The sequence below is a fragment of the Miscanthus floridulus genome, chromosome 11 (genome assembly GCF_019320115.1).
Source record: "Miscanthus floridulus cultivar M001 chromosome 11, ASM1932011v1, whole genome shotgun sequence".
Classification (NCBI taxonomy): Eukaryota; Viridiplantae; Streptophyta; class Magnoliopsida; order Poales; family Poaceae; genus Miscanthus; species Miscanthus floridulus.
This window is the reverse complement of record NC_089590.1, coordinates 44444810-44460883: the sequence shown is the minus strand read 5'-3', so window position 1 is coordinate 44460883 and position 16074 is coordinate 44444810. Positions and strand designations below refer to the sequence as shown.

The 16074-nt window shown below is 43.9% G+C and overlaps 2 pseudogenes; both read right to left on the bottom strand.

Moving 5' to 3' along the window:
• Window positions 1–900: 900 nt before the first annotated feature.
• Window positions 901–1894, bottom strand: LOC136491863 (uncharacterized; annotated as a pseudogene).
• Window positions 1895–1905: 11 nt separating this feature from the next.
• Window positions 1906–14695, bottom strand: LOC136491861 (uncharacterized; annotated as a pseudogene).
• Between the last annotated feature and the right edge of the window lie 1379 nt (window positions 14696–16074).

The window sequence follows — 16074 nt, the reverse complement described above, 5'->3', positions numbered from 1 at the left end:
CTCACAGCTCCAAACACAGTTCACAAATAGGGCATAGCAGTAGCTAGCTATAGGACAGATCGAATGAACATATATATACCTGGCATTTCATCGTGGTGGTGTATCTACACAATGAAACTCACCTTTTTCGTCGATGATCTGCGACACAATAAACAAGGCGAGCTTCTCTCTAATGTCTTCAAAGTTGATTGGAGTGTACTGCACTCCAAAATCCTAAGATAAAGAAAGGTAGTCATAAGATGAAGTTGCACATGTGTATAGCCATCATCCATAAAATGAAGCTGCACAACAAGAGATGATTTATATATATATATGTATATATATAACAACAGCAGTACTAAAAATTACTAGTAAATATATATAAACCAGCCATAGTCTACAAAATGATCATAGCAGATCATAAACAGCAGATCACAATAGCAGCTTCATCTTGTTCCTGATCACAGCAGCAGTTTAAAAATTGATAGCAGCAATATATATGACAACAAGAGAGGATCAAGGCATTCCAAGTAGATCACAACAGCTGAGCACTATTAAATACATATATATTTGTAGTTGTACCTGAGGATCATTCAAATTGGCTTGTGCCATCAGCCAGCATCAAGTTGTGGGCTACAAAGAACCCACATGTGTGGTCCAGACCTTGCTGCTAGGCACTACGAACATAGGAAACACATGGTTAATAATTGAATTGACAAAAAGACTTTACAACTAGAAGTGAAGCACTACTTGCTGGAATTTGGGCTGCATGGGTCAACTTCAATTTTTCTGCCCTTTCTTTGGCCTGGGTTGGCAATTGCCAAAAGCCCTACAGATACATGAGTTGTTATCAAATTTTTTTGACTTCCAGTAACATAATTAAGAAATAAATACATGGGTCAATTGTAGGTTAGACAATACTCACTCATCTATCATAGATTTGATAGGACTCAAATCTGACTTCCTGCCTCTATTGGAGTCGAGGTATATCACCTTCTGCCACTTTCGAATGATGATGACAGCAATCCAGTGCCCACCACAGTTATGTGCAAACATCACAAAATTTTTCTTCGGCATATTTCCTTAGGCAATATTCCAGATACCCCATGCTATAACTTCTATTAGTGTTCATAGTCATTATTGACACTAGATCTGGATCAATAATGCCAATAGGCACATCTTTGGCCCTAGCTTCTATAATTAGACATCTAGGAATAAAGAAACATACCCAAAAGCAATTTAGCAAACAAATATATGAAGAGCATCCCTAGCTAAAAATGAACAAGCCCAAAACATAGATGAAATTGTATTTACAGTGTCAACACGCGAAGAAGTGCTACATCCAATCCATCAAGGTTGAAGAGGTCAAACAAGTCTTCTAATCCCACAGCGAAAAACTCAGTGTCTGCCTCACGCAAAAAATAATGTTTCTTAAACATAGCAACCATCCCGGTTGTCCTCGTCTCTTCACATTCCTTCATGTACCAAGCATGAAGAGCAATACACCTAGGTCCTACCGTCTCAAGCTCTGTTTTTGATAGGAATCGCTCTCCAAATTCAAACTTGGGGTTGGCATGTGTCAATATCGAACCCCCAAAGGCACTCTTAGATGATTTGGTGGGTTTCTCCACCTTCTGCTACTTGGCACCCACCTGCTGCTCTAGTTTGTTATCACTAGTTGGCTACTCCAATCTATTTTGGTGGGTTAGCTAGAGCAGTTGTGGACTTAGCCTGCTTTGGCTTTGTCGGTGGGTTAGCTAGAGCAGTTGTGGACTTAGGCTGCTCCAACGTTGCATTAGTCTCCTTCAAAGCACTCTTTTTCTATAGTAGTGCCACTCTTCATCTTGTCAACAGTTGCACTCTTAGAGGCACTCTTCGCCTTCTCATCGCCTATCACAAAGTCCTGATAACTCATCGCCTACAGTATTACTTTTGGAGCTCACTAGGAAGTGGAGGTCTTGATAACTTTGGAGAAGAGAGCACCTTTGGTGATACCACAATCTGGCCTCTCTTCCACTAGACCATCTTGTATAGAGCCTGTCCAAGAGTTCTTATATTAGGACTTTGGCACGGACTCAACGGTCTATCCTCATGTTCCGGATGTACGTAATCAATATGTATAATGGCAAAATGTTCCATTACTAGTTGTGAACATAGGTTAGTTTGCTGTGGGAACACTCGAAACTCTTGCTACCTCCATCTGATAACCTCTAGGGTTGATTACTATGCTACACTGGTGTTGGCTCTATCAGAAGGTCCACAGTATCTAGATCTTGAGTTGCCTCATGTCCGTCGATGTAGTCTAGTTTTGACTGCATCCAAGGCCGAGTTACAACTGCTCTTTCGACCACCTATAGGGCTAGGGGTGTTGGAAGGCGACCTCAAATGCACTCCTTGGTCATGCAGCATGGCCATAATATCATGTGTGACCTTCTTGGTAACTTCTTCTATCACTTGGTGTAACACCCTCGGTGTTACACCCTAAACAAACCACTAAACCATGTCATGAGCATCATGTTTATGTGATATAGCATGTGATAATATGTGTAGATCAATTTCTTGTAACCTAAAATGACTAATAAAAATGTTAAATGAAAGTTGATTCAATAGCTCATGTATATCAAGTAGGGTTGAAAACCATTTTTTATTAAACAAAAGCATTATAGAACATGTGTGTGACACTTAAATAAAGTTTGGAGTATGGACTTTGTAGATGACAATGAAATCCTAGCTATTGACAAATAACTTTGATAGCTAATGCTTCTAATGGCCTAGAAATGCAACTTGGAATCAAGTTCAGCTCAAAGATTTAGAATATTTTTAAGTTTATAGACAGCAAGACAATGCCATGTTTGGCAATTTATTTTGTGATATTGAGTTAAGGGATGGTGTCATGTTTTAGCTCGGGTTGGTAGCCTCACATGCCATCTTGAGCATGGTGAAGATGGTTTAGGTCCAGAAGCAACCGTTTAGCTGTTATAGGCGCTTCAAAATTCATGCAAGATGTGATTTCGGGCTAGTTCACCGGGTGAGCGCAGTCACCATGTCTCGGGGGCACGACGTAGCCATGCTGGCTTGCTCTGCGTGTGCACGCATGCTGCCGCACGTGGCTGACTGTGACTACCCTGCCCTGGCCACCACTGGCTCTGTCACATGGAGCCACTATTGCTACTTGCACTACCGAGCGGCGTGGCCACCTGCCTCATCGTGCTGCCGCCCTACCGACTTGCCTCGTGCCATGATGCAGCCGCTGTAGGTGATGTCGCCTCACCGTCATGTCCATGCCTCCCTCTACACCCCTACCCCACTGCTGGCCCAATTTGGTGCTCGCCGCTGCTGTGCGCACGTGGTGGAGCTCACCATCACCTTGCCATTTATGGCACTATGGCCGCGTGGGCCATGCCGGTCAATGGATGCATGTGCTTGTCTGATTGCGTCCATGTGTGTGATGCCCTAATCATGCCGATCACATCCTACCAAGGCAAGGCCATGCTGAGCCCACCTGCTAGCCCTGTCTCCCTCTTTCTCTCTGCTGACCGACGTCGAGCCGCACCACCAAATTACCCAGCTATCGATCACCAACATTCAATTCATCGCATCCATGGCTTCACCATCATGTCCTCTCACTGCCACCCCCACCCAGCCATGAAGAAGGCATTGCCAAGCTCCAATTTGGAGCTTTTCCTCGCCACTGTGCCTTTAAGGCTGCGCTCGGCCATGGTCGAGGGCAGCTCTCCTACCTCCCATCCTAAACCAATTCACCTGCACCACTATCTTCGCCTTGACTCCCTCTTCACCCTGCGTGCCTTAGCCAAACCGCTACCACCTCCCCATCATCACTGATGTGACCATGCTGCCATGGTGCACCACTGCATGGCTCGGCCGCACGTGGCCAGCCCTTCTCCGTCACCCTATTCTCCACCCACCACCTCGGCCAAGTCCACGGTAGTCTCCTAAAGCTCACTCGCTAGCCAGTTAGGTCCTTAGGTGCTCTAGTTCGCCAGGGCAGTCGTGCCACCATCGTGGATGGCTGCACGCTGTCACAGCTAACTCTAGCGCATCCCGCCGCCCCGCGTTGCTGCTCGGCATAGGCGGTGGGACCATAGTTGAATGTCGGCTGGACCAACGAGCTACTACGGGTCTCCGATGGCTGGCGTGGCCACCCATGCCACCGCTTGCCGCACCGCTAGGCATGGGTTAGCCAAGGGTATGCATGGGGGAATTCCAGGGAAGTCGAGGGGTTAAGTGAGATGGTCTGAGAGAGGAGTAAATAGTGTTAGTACTTAGTTGTAAATTAGGAGGAGTTTGAGGTCTCTTTTGGAAAATCACCAGCGTGCGTGGGCTTTCCCTGGTGCGGGCTATCTCCACGTGGGTCGATGTCCAGCGTGGGCCGTATTTGTGGTCCACCACCCGAGCGCATGCTGGGTCACACGAGCCGTGCGAGAGATTCACTTTTCCTTTTTTTCTAAGGAATTAGAAATGGTTTTCTCATTTAATTTCTGAGCTAATCTTTGGTAATTAATATAAAATCATGTAGGTGTCCAAAAATTGTGAAACAAATTTTGTTAGGTTCCTAAAGTTGTGATCTATCTGTTGGTGTATTAATTCATACTTATATGTGTTGATATTAGGAGTTATTATATCGTTTGAGAATGCTTAATAATATTAAGTTAATTATTGTAGGAATTTTTGTGGTAAATTGGTGAGAGCTTTAGTCCTAAAATTGTTATGGTAGCTTCATTATATTATTATATGCTCAATGTAATTTTTATACCCTTAGAATAGACTAAGCATTAGGGTAGTTAAATGCTCTTTGTTTCAATATACATTAAATCACTAGTAGAAATAAAGATATATCCTTAATTTGCTAAGCTAAGGGTTTATTAGTTGAACCCAACACTTTGCTTGATAAAGATGATAGTTAGCTTAGTATCTTAGTCATTAGAGCTAGTTTAGTAGCTTGGTGTGCGTATTCTTATCTTAAGAGTTGCTATTGCCTAAATGCTAAATGGTTGCATCATCATCGCATGCATGTAGAGAACGAGTTGGTGGAGATAGTGACCACAGATGATCGTGAGTATGAGGAGATTGTCAAGGAATACGAGGAGGAGGTCCTCATGAGGGAGGAGGTCCCAAAGCCACCACCGACTGACTCAGCTGACACCTGCGCCTGCCCAAGGCAAGCCCTAGTGCATAACCCTTATTTTTGATAATCACTATATGTATATATATGATGCGCATTTATGTTATAGGAATATTATAGAAATCACATGCATAGATATATCTATCCTATGAGTCTTACTACTGTAGGTTCGAGTAGCTGCTATGCTTTGGTTTTCGGTAGCGTGAGTAACCTGCCGTTACTCACAATAGGTGGTTATTATAATTACTCTCATGATAAAAATGATGAAAGGAAAATGGAGACTGAGTAGGGATATGGTATGGGTATTGGTGGGTGTAGAAAGTTGTGTCCTGCGGCCACAGGGCTTGGCTTGGTTACACTATTTTCCCTGTCTATGTTGATTGAGGACCATCCGTTGCTGTGGATAGTAGTCAGGTCACAGACTTATTATCCTGAGCACATATTTCTTATGGGGGTAGGAAGGCTCATTATGCTCTTGTCATGGATTCTGGCTCTTTTCAGATCGACTGATTGGAGGCGGGGAAAGGTGGAGGTCTAAGCACCATATTGAGACCAGGGTCTCAAGTGTGGGGGCTTGGAGTCCAAGTTTGGACGGGGACCTGAACCCCTCGATAGGAGTGAAATGGGTTGGTCTCCTTTGTGCCTGAGTACAAGCGAGGCACGTGTTTTGGGGTAACTAGATGGGATACATTGGTTCGCAAGTCGCTGTTTTTTGTGAGACGGTACGACTTTGCTATGGTCTAGCACCGTAGTAAGAACTGGAATATGAAAGATGGTAAATTGGTTCTTATTGCTCAACCCTTGCTTGAAAGTAGAACAGGTGCTTGCCTAGAATGATTAGCTAATGAAGTAATCATGACTGCTAATTAAACTGGATCTTAAGGGCATACTTCTAGTAATGCTTTTCACAAACAAAAAGAAAATAGCAAACCCATATTGCCTATTATACCCTTGGAGTCGGGAAACTATTCCCACTAGTCGGGTAAGTCTTGCGAGTGCATTATGTACTCAGGGTTTATTTTACCCTATTGTAGTTGCAACTTGAGGAGTAGCACTTATGTGGAGGATTCCTCTAGTGGGCATAGACAGATCCTTGTATCGTTTCCTGCTAGATGTTTATTTTCATTCCGCTGTTTAATTATCGCACTCTAAACCTTGGTATTGTAATAAGTAATTTCTAAGAAATCTTGTTGTATGAAATGGACTAAGTATTGTAAGCTCATACTTATTATTGGATTCTAGAGGTAAAATGTGGATTGATTCGAGTTCTCCCATGGGGTGTGCTCGACGAAACTGTCCGATGTAGCTAACTTTCAGTGTGCTTAGTGTCTAGTGGGAGACGAGCACCTCCAAAAGCGTGTTATTTTGGACGGTTCTGCCACACTTGGCTTCTAACTTATTCTTTGATGGCTTCCACATCCACATCACTTGTTGATTGCTTCCTCTTTCTGTACATGCCGATGTAGTCCAGCCAATGCTTCCAACCACTATAACTAGACACACCAATGCACACGGCCTATCTGTTCTAGGCTACCCAAGACCTCTATGAGCACATCCTTTTCCCTAACAAAAGTGAGCCCTGAAGACTCAAGGGCTCCTTGCTTCTCTATAATTTGCTTAGATACACTTTTAGCTGAATCTTTCAACCAACGAATCTTAGCACTTCCTTCTGACTTCACCAAAGTACTACGTGCATGCAGCCAATTCCTTGGGCGAACCACTTGGAAACTAGTCCCAAGGATTACTAATGCCATGGGTGGCTAACTCCCTATCCTCATGCTCCCACTTTGTGGCTTTCCCTTCATACCCTGTTATCACAAGGCAGTGGTCATGCAAGTTCCTCTCTTGAAGCTTCTTGTACTTCTCACTTGCTGCCTTTGCTTCTTTGTTGTCCTTCAGCTTCACAAACGCTGCCCAATCTTCTTTCAGAATGTATGTGTGCTTCACCGTGGCATTCAACCCTTTGATGATGAAATTGCATATAAGGTCGCTTTTGTGGGTTCTCTAACTCTTGGCTACCATCTACATTATCTTCTTACATGCAATAGCCTTCATTTCTTCTAGGAAACTACAACCAAGGCTAGACACACCCATCAAATATAGTCATCTTGTCTTGTTCACTTAGTGAATTGAATGAAGGCAGGACCAAGGAGATCCTTCAGTCTAGCAATTAGACCAACTAACCTCCTCATTCTTATCTGGGCCCTCTTCTCTGTGGGAATCCTAGTCGGAGTGAGCTCCGTGACAACTAGCTCATCCTCTGGCCACCAGGTGACTGTCCTCTTTCTTCTATGGGGTTGATGAGGAGGTTTAGATTGCTACGCCTCTACATTCGCATCTCTCTCTTCATCCTCTATAGTAGCATCTCCCTCTTAGGTCCCTTGCATACGCATCTCTCTCTCTTCCTCCTCTTCAATAGCATCTTTGCTGTGTCCATCCTCTCCACTATTAGTTGGTTCTTTGTCTTCATTTAATGATGATGTCGTAGATGCATGATCAGACACCTATCAAACAAAGGTGAGTAAGGTTGTTAGTGAACATCATAGAGCACTACCATCTAACAGTAAGTAGTGTTAGTATATCACAAAGTTGCATCTTACCATTCTGATAGGTCACTAATAGTAGTCAACAGCTAGTAGTGCAGACTCCTTTTAGAGCACCGCATATCCATGTTTGACACATGTATAGTGAAAACAACACCAAAAATAGTTTAGGCAAAGTTTGAAATGTCATGAGATCATGTACAATTCAGAATAGATAACAGTATTATAAGCAGTGTTTCTAACGACAACACACCTACAGCTATTGTTCATCTATAAAGAAGATAAGCAACAGAAGTTGCAACCCATTGTGTAGCTATAGAAAAGTAGTTGCACTAAAATTCAGTGGCTGCCTATGACAACACACATAGATAACAACATTGTAGCAGTCAGCTGTTCAAAGTTAGGCTAGTACTAGAATAGAACATTCAATGTTTTCAAGTCTAGAGGAAGTGTTCAACATCTACAGTTCAGCTAACTTCAGTCTAGTACAGGTGTTCAGCAAACGTGAGGGATGACAGAACACTCATAGAGGTACTAATCAACACATGTAATTAGATCAGGGACAAAACATCTAAATTCATTTATAGGCAAACCAAAAGATTGAAGTCCTACATATCTATATTTCTTCAGTGATCTTTTAGAGATCAGATCACTGAAGAAATTCCATGTTAGAAGAATCTAGACTAAGCTGCTACCTCTTACTAGTTCCACAATACACAGACTAAGCAGAGAGCACACAACAAGCACAAACTAAGCAGAGAGAACACAACTAGATAAGATCCAAGCAAGCATAAACTAAGATATTTCCATTCTATCTTTCCATTCAGCGAGAGAACAAACCATCAATCAATTGACTAGAAAAGAACAAAGAAAAGTGGGAAAGAAGACTGGTACCTGTGGTAGCAAGCTTGGCACGGTGGTGGGGGCACCGAGCGGCTGTGTCCAAGCAGGCGAAGACCTCGTTTGGCGGCAATAGTGCCTCAGTGCTGGTGCTGGTGACTAGCAGCAGCAACCCTAGCCCCAGCAGGTACCAGCAGGCGAAGGCCTTGAGGAGGTTGGTGAAGAGGTCACCGTTAGGAGTGCTTGAGGAGAGGATGCAAGACCACCAATGGCCACCAGTAGCCACTAGTAGCCATGACGAGCGCGTCCTCGCCTATGTGGATGATAGGTGGATGCGGCAGTGGTGGAACCCTAGAATGTGGTGAGCGGACGGGGGTGAAGATGGCGGAGGCACGTGGATGAGGCAGTGGTGGGGAGTGGATAGCGGAACCTTAGAATGTAGGAAGGTGGATGTGAATGGACTTGGGGAATGCGGGAAGGTGAGCTAAAGAAAAACAAATTTGGAAAAAAGGGCGGGCAAAAGGAAATTTCTTACTATAGACGTGTGTACTAAGATGCATTTGTAGCAATAAAAAAGTAGGGCAAAAAATTGTGTCCCACCCAAGGGTCAAACCCGAGACCTCTAGGTCCAGACCTAAGTGTGTTACCATTGTGTTATGATCATGAGTTCAATCATAGCATGATTTTAATTATTAAAAACACAACACTATTGCCATGTTGGAGTTGGAGTCATGTCTCCCCCAAATATGCCTCCCCTGTCTCTGTCCCTATCACGCTTGCCTCCCCTATCTCTATCCCTCTCTAGCCGATAGGTTCCATAGTGGAGGTGAGTGTCACAGTGGCGCCGGTGGTGGAGTCAAGTTCTCTCTCCGCCTCCCTCTGTCTCTACCTCCGCCCACTGAAAGGTCGATGAGTTAGGGTTGAGGTGATCATCACTGGGGTGCCAAAGTTGGCTGATGTGGGGGTATGCCCCCCGATATCCACAAGACAAGACATGGGTCACACCATCAGAGGTGGTCCAGCCCACAAGATCAAGGCGTGCACGGCGCTGCTCGGCATGCACCGCAAACTATTGTATAGTACCAAATAGGATACTTTTCCTATAACCCTACCCCTCTAGAGTATATAAGGAGAGGCAGGGGTCCCCTACTCGACATCTTAATGCAATACATCATACCACAAGATGTAGGTATTACATCATACTGACGGCCGAACCTGTCTAAATCTTGTGTCTTGGTGCTTATATTACCATCTCGTTCCTAATCTCGCTCACCTCTATGACAAATCTACCATCAGTGGGATACCCCTTAGTGGACTGCTAAGCATCTTTTGTCGATAGTTAGTGCTCTAGTTAGGGGTGTGCGCTTGATCCATGGTGGGCCAGATGGGATCTCAAGATCGACGTCGCTCGTGGCAACCTTACTTCCTATGGTGGCGGCCTTCAGCAGCCCTACAACTCAACATGTGGCTCACCGACTAATCCACTCGACTGCTAATCAAGCTAAGTCATAGCTTTAATATTCTTCTAAATATTCTCTAGTCTCCATACATCGCCGCAATGTTTCTCCGAGCTGTTTTCTCCATGTTTGCTCTCCAAACGATTTTTCAAACCCGCGAACAGTTTTGTTGATGCTCAAACGCCTCCAGAGACAGCCCTATCTCTGGCTCCTCCATACACATGCATGAGCATCTACCCTCTACATTATGGGTGGTTGGCAGCAGGCTCCTTAGCGACGCTTTGTTCTTCCTACACTGAACACGGACTCCGCGCTCTGTGTTATGGTTAACAGGCTAGCTAGGGCTGGAGACTCAGCTACACACTAACTGGTTGGGCGGTTTATATTAAATACAAGTACATCTTCACACTAACTAATCATCGAGCTGCATATGCTATTTCATCACCATTGCTAATTTTTCTCCAGAGTTCATAAATTTGTACATCATGTACTACCCATTCTACATATTTGTATTGCAAGATCATCGTCCAGGTGATCGGATCACCTGGTGCTTGGATTTCGCCACCAATCAACTGGTCGGACCGCTAGGATCATCGACTTCGTCGCCGACTAGTTGATCGGACTGTTCATCGGTCGCTTCTGCTCAATGCTCACTTCACCGCCGATCAATTGACCAGACTATCCTGTCGCTCGTACTTCATTGCCTAGATACGTCGGTTACTCCTCGGTGCTCGAATTCTTTGTGCTTGAGGACTAAGTGGGCACACTTCACCGCACAGACTTCGCCAGCTACGCCGGACATTGCTAGCTATGCCAAGGACTCCTCGGTGCTCGGATGTTGCCAGCTATGCCGGTGCTCATACATCGCCAGCTACGCCGAGGACTCCTCGGTGCTCAGACATCGCCAGCTATGTCGGGGACTCCTCGGTGCTCGGATCTCGCCAGCTTCGTCAGGAACTCCTCGCTGCTCGGGCGTCACCAGCTATGCTAGGGATTCCTCAGTGCTCGGACATGTCCGCCTACGCTAGGGACTCCTTGGTGCTCAGACACCTGCCAGCTACGCCAGAGACTCCTCGATGCTCGGACATTGCCGCCTATGCCTAGGGACTCCTCGGTGCTCGAAGATCACCACCTACACCGAGGACTCCTCGATGCTCAGATGTCGCCAGCTAGTGCCAGGGACTCCTCGGTGCTCGGACATCGCCCTTGGTGGTCGGATCTTGCTACGTCTCATCGGTGTGCTATCAAGCTGCTCTATGCTGTTCAGATCAGGGTGCTGATCTTGGGCAGCACATCTGGGGTCTTGATACGCGCATGTCGGATGACGTCGGCAAAGCCTTCGGACTTCTTTTTCTTTAACCCTGCTACAAGATTCATTCTTCATCTTCCAGCAGGCTCGAGAACTAAGTGGGCACACTTCACCTTGCGGTGAATATGCGCTTTTCTCATCTCGAGGCTGTGCCCGGGGACTGGCTGCCTACTCGGCTGGTCTTCTACTTTCTGACCCTAGAACCACATGACTATGTCCCCTACTGTCAGGCTCGAGGACTAGCTATGGGGGTATGGCCCCCTGGTATCCACAAGACAAGACATGGGTCGCACCATTAGAGGTGGCCCAGCCCGCAAGATCAAGGCGAGCACGACGCTGCTCGATGTGCACCGCAAACTATTGTATAGTACCAAATAGGATACTTTTCCTATAACCCTACCCCTCCAGAGTATATAAGGAGAGGCAGGGGTCCCCTACTTGACATCTTAATGCAATACATCAGAACACATGATGCAGGTATTACGTTATACTGACGGCCAAACCTGTCTAAATCTTGTGTCTTGGTGCTTGTATTATCATCTCGCTTCTGATCTCACTCACCTCTACGACAAATCTACCATTGTGGGATACCTCTTGGTGGACTGCTGAGCATCTTTTGTCGATAGCTGATCTGATGGTGGAGTCAAGCTCACATTCATCTTGGGGGTCCGCTTCAACTGGCCATGGTGGCGGTGCCTACAACGGCCTTGGCCCATCGGTGTCGTACTGCATATAGCCTCTGGTCTATCAGCCACCGGTTGAATGCTGGTGCTAGCTAAAGGCATGTAGGTGGATCCCGTGGAGCAACAGCCAACCATGCCATAGATACTACAAATGTAGCTATGCTTTTTTTATGAAATCTCCCAATTTGCTTCAAATATGATGCTTTTTTTATGTTGTAGACGGTAAAAGATTGTGTCTTCTATCTTTGGATCAATGAGGAATCATTCGAATTCATGAAGGAGTTCCTGCGAGACCTGTGAGATGCTGTGTGAAGTTTGAAGAGGGAGAGACATTAGGGAGCTGTTGTTGAAGACCAAGATAGTGCAATGCAACATGGTCAGGAGGTTCACAAGATGAACCAATTCCTACAAAAGGATCTCCTAAAGAAAGATTCAGAGCTTGAGGCCAAAGAGAGGGAGTTGCAGAGTGAGATGGTGAAGAAAGTTGAGGAGTTGGAAGCAAAGGACAAGGAGTTGCAGGCCAAGGACAAGTAGTTGGAAGCAAAGGACAAGGAGCTGGAAGCATTGCAAGCAAGGTTAAGTAAGAATAATGGATGCAGTAATTTCGATGTATGTTTGTGTGTTTTTGTTCTAGGCATGTTGTTTGCCATTGTGTGTAATGTTAGGATGGCATGATGGCCTCCAGATCTGTGGTTGATAATTGCTAATGAATGTAATGTTTTGTGGAACCTCTTCCTTTGCTATGTGTAATATGAAGATGATGAAGTACTAGTGCTAATTAATGTAATGTTATGTGGAACCTCTTACTTTATTCACAAAACATGATGATCATGTTAATGTTAATGATGTTGGGAAGAGTTTGCATCAAATTGCAATAGGAATGAACCATCAGATTGCAATCTAAATGCATTTATTCACACTAGAATTCCTGCTACAGACGTGTGTTCTTAAAAACCATATGTCCTAATTATTTACTATAGATATTACATCTATAGTAAATAATTAGTACAGACGCATGTTACCAAGACGCGTCTGTAGTAATAAAAAAAGCCGCAAAAAATTATGTCCCACCCAGGGATCGAACCTGAGCCCTCTAGGGCCAGAAGTAAGTGTGTTTTTCATTGCGTTATGTAAGGAGTTTTAACAAGAAGTGGTTTTAATTGGTAAAATAGGGTCTGTATCAATTAAATTGATTCAAAGATTGATGAACAAGTGTGATTTTTCTTTTTAATCTCTAGCTAAAACTAGTAACTAGTCTTTCTCCCTCATATTAACTTCAAATTTGATGATTTTCCCTAATTTTTTTTAAAATCATGCTCTACCCATTTATTGTATTGTTACAGCTATTATTTTTGTCATTTTTTCATGTGACTGTGTTTTATCAATTCAAAATTTGAATATCAAGAAATGGCAACTTCAAACAACATTTTGAAGCAGTAAATGATTTCATTTGAAAAAGTCATGAACAACATAGTTGTAGAACTGGTCAAGATCTACAACTTTTATTGTGGTCATTTCTTCATCCAATAAAGTGGTAGTAACATTGTTCACAAAATCTACATATCTCTCTTATAGTTTATGAAACCATACGAGAGATATGTAAAATTTGTGAATAATGTTACTATCACTTTCTCGGATGAAGAAATGAATAAAATAAAAGTTGTAGATCTTGATCAGTTCTACAACTTTGTTGTTGCTGACTTTTTTAGATGAAATCATTTAGTGTTTCAAAATGTTGTTTGAATTTGCCATTTCTTGAAATTCAAAATATGAATTGTTCAAATAGAGTCACATGAAAATAAAACCAAAATAAAAGTTGTAGATCTTGATGAACTGTACAACTTTGATGTTCATGACTTTTTCATCAGAAATCTTTTGGTGTTTCAAAATCTTGTTTGAAGTTCCCATTTTTTTAAATTCAAATTTTGAATTGCTCAAACAAAGTCACATGAAAAGTTTTCCAAAACAAAAGTTGTAGATCTTGATGAGTTCTATAACTTTGATGTTTACAACATTTTCATTTTAGATCATTTACTGTACTAAAATTCTATTCAAAGATTTGAAATTGAAATTATCAATTTAACTACTGCAGACGCGTGTTGCGAAAATGTGTTGGCAATAATTAATTACTGCAGACACGTGTAGTAAAGGTGCGTCTGGAGTTTTTGTTACTTTTGATGCATGTAGTCAAGACGCGTCTGTACTAGTGTGTCCCTTCAGACTTAGATCTGAACTGGCGTGTCCCTCCATTAATAACTGCTGCCACCCCGTCGCCCACTCACACTTGCACTTCGCCTCGCTCATTTCACCACCCTCACACTTCATGCGCTGCGCCTCCATTTGCCTCCCTTGCCACTACCGTCCTCCACCCCTCTCACCTCCTCTCCATCGCTGCCGCCCTTGGAGATGACGAGGCCCAAGAGGCGCCACTGCCGAAGGGACCCTAGGACTGCACGGTTGGCCCCTTTCTCCATGGTTGTTCCCTTGTCGCCAGTGGCGGTGAAGGACATCTTGATGCGCCCGCTGGGGTTCAAGAAGAGGTGTGGGGTGGCTTCTAGGAAGAAGGCCATGCCTACCACATCAGTAGCAGTGAAGAAGAAGGGCATGTAGTCTTCCTCAGTGGCGGGGCCCTCTTCCTCGCTGGTGGTGAGGTTGGTGGCGGTGAAGCTGGCGGAGACAAGGAAGGAGGAGCCGGCGAGGAGGAAGGAGAAGGAGTCGGTGGTCATGCTAGAGGTGGACATCTCGTTGGATAGCGAACCGCTGGTGGGGAAGTGCAGCCACTGCTTCGACGACAATGAGAAGACATGCCATCGTTGGATGCGCACCGGCTTCAAGTGCGGCCAAGTCCGTGGTTCAAGCTCCAACCCCGGTGAGGTAAGCTCCAACCGCAGCCTGCTTATTTAGGGTTTGAATCCCCATTCATGATCAATGCTTGGCATGATATGCTTCCCCCTATATGCTTGTGTTTGTGTTTAAATTTGTTTTAGTTAACTGAAAGTTAGTATTTGGCCTGATATGTTTCTTGCATTTTCTATTTCAGCATTGTAGTATCATTCTCTGATGCATCCTTCATCACTAGAGGCTATTTGCATCTATTAGCAATTTCTAGTGTGACCTATATTTGCACATGCTATCTGAATGTTTCAGTTAACTGAATGTTTTAGTTATCATAGTGTTTCAGTTAACTGAAGAGATCATTGCTTTTAGTGTGAATAGAGCATTGTCAGTTACAACTACATGTGTACCCTATATGTCCTTGTACAGGCTGGACTGCTGGAGTGTGAATTTTCTTAGTTCAGAAAATAGCCTGTGTATATATATGCCTGTATTTGTGTTTAAATTTGTTTGAATTTGTTTCAGTTAACTGTAAGTTAGTGTTTGGCATATGTTTCCTGCATTTTGATGAGGAATTTCTGGTTGCTGGTTGAGCAATGCTCCCGTGGTCATTGTGGGGCTAGAATTATGTTTGGTGGGACTGGAATTGTGTTTGATTGATAAGTTAACTTGCCTTTGTCAATTGTCACTATACTTGAGGATTTGATCAAAGTTATCAGTGTTTCATGTTTACTGAACACTTACAGAAAATAGTTCAGGCTTTAGTTTTCTTAGTTCAGAAAATAGCATTGTCAAGAATTTATTGTCTTTAATTTTCAACAGCTTAACATATGAACCTTCAGTTAAGTGGAATCTGCTATCTGTCAAGCTTAGCAACAGCAGCAATCAGTTTTAGTTTCAGTTTCAAACTTTCACTTTCATTTTAGTTTCAGCACATGGCTACCGATTTGATAATTGTTTCTATGCATATATGTAGGATCCATCTTTTGTGGTCCCTCCAGCTACCATGCATGAGGCCCTGCAGGGAATGGTTATGAAACCACTATAGGAAAGACTCTTGGTATTCACTGGACGCTTGATGATGTCAAGGAGTTGCTAAACAATCAAGGTGTGAAAACACAAGAGTTGAAGAAGATGCTAGCTAAGGAGGAGAAGGGACATACTAAGGAGATGGTGGACACCATGGGTGCCTAGCTAGCGGCCACGTCTCAGAAGTTGGAGGTCCTAATCAAGGAGGTGGACGATGTCGTGGCTAAGAAGCCAAAGTAATCATGTCATTGAAATA